General features: G+C 41.1%; 1 pseudogene; it reads right to left on the reverse strand.

The window, feature by feature from the left end:
- Positions 1-518: 518 nt before the first annotated feature.
- LOC112872065 (large ribosomal subunit protein eL30 pseudogene) lies at positions 519-1,118 on the reverse strand (annotated as a pseudogene).

Genomic DNA, 1,118 nt, shown 5'->3' on the forward strand with positions numbered 1-1,118 from the left:
TCTCTTCTAAACAGAAATTTCCAGGCACTCCTTAGGTTATCCCTTTCTTGCTTTTGCTTTCATTGCAATGCTATCTTATCTGACATTCATTTTAGCCAAGATTAACTTTCTTTGCCCCGGAATATGTGATTTTTCTTCACCTACAAGCTTGTTTGAAGCCAGGTGTGTCCCAGTGTAGAAGTGTCCGTTTTCCATTTCATTGAAGTTACTTCCTGGAATTACTTCTCTCTTGGGAAACGAAGGGTGGCTTTCAGTAAAGCTCACAACTCCAGAAAATAGCGAGCACTGATTTTGCAAGTTACAGTGAGGGATCTTGATAGTAGTGGTTGCCCTCCCTTATGGGGATGGCATCATATCGATGCCTTATTTCTCCCTTCCTACTCAGAGTGCTTCCAAAGTATCAGAGAAGGGACCTCTCATGACTTCCAGATATTTCGCCCTTTGATTTCTTTTTTCAATTATTTGTTTATATTTAGTTAGTTTTGCTTTCTAGCTATGTTTTACTTATTTTTTTTTAAACAAGCTCTGATCAATTTTATTAATGAAAAATTTTGCATGTTTTACTTTTCACCAGTCTGTTCTGGCATGCTTCTAATGATATCAGAATCACCTGGATCAATGATAGCCAGTGTGCATACTCCACAGTATTTTCCATGTTCTATGCCCAATTCAATACTATTGCCCCTGTAGTGATAGACACCAGTTTTGGCTAACATGACATAATACTCTATTTCAGGTTTCTTCAAGGCTGGGCAGTTGTTGGTCAGGATCACCAGTTTCGCTTTGCCATGTCTGATCATTTTCCAGGTCCGCTTGGTACTTTCCCCTTTTCTTTCTTTCTTTTTTTAAAATTTTTTTTAAATGTTTATTTTTGAGGCAGGGAGGGGCAGAGAGAGAGGGAGACACAGAATCTGAAGCAGGCTCCAGGTTCTGAGTTGTCAGCACAGAGCCCGACGCGGGGGCTCAAACTCATGAACCATGAGATCATGACCTGAGCTGAAGTTGGAGGCTTAACTGATTGAGCCACCCAGGTGCCCCCACTTTCCCCTTTTCATAATGAGTTGGAGCCCAGGGTAGATTGACTACAGCAGCTTTTTCATCTTCATTGCAGCCACCAT

This window comes from Puma concolor, chromosome C1 (genome assembly GCF_028749965.1).
Source record: "Puma concolor isolate L17-30 chromosome C1, mPumCon1.1.hap2, whole genome shotgun sequence".
NCBI classification, from domain to species: domain Eukaryota; kingdom Metazoa; phylum Chordata; class Mammalia; order Carnivora; family Felidae; genus Puma; species Puma concolor.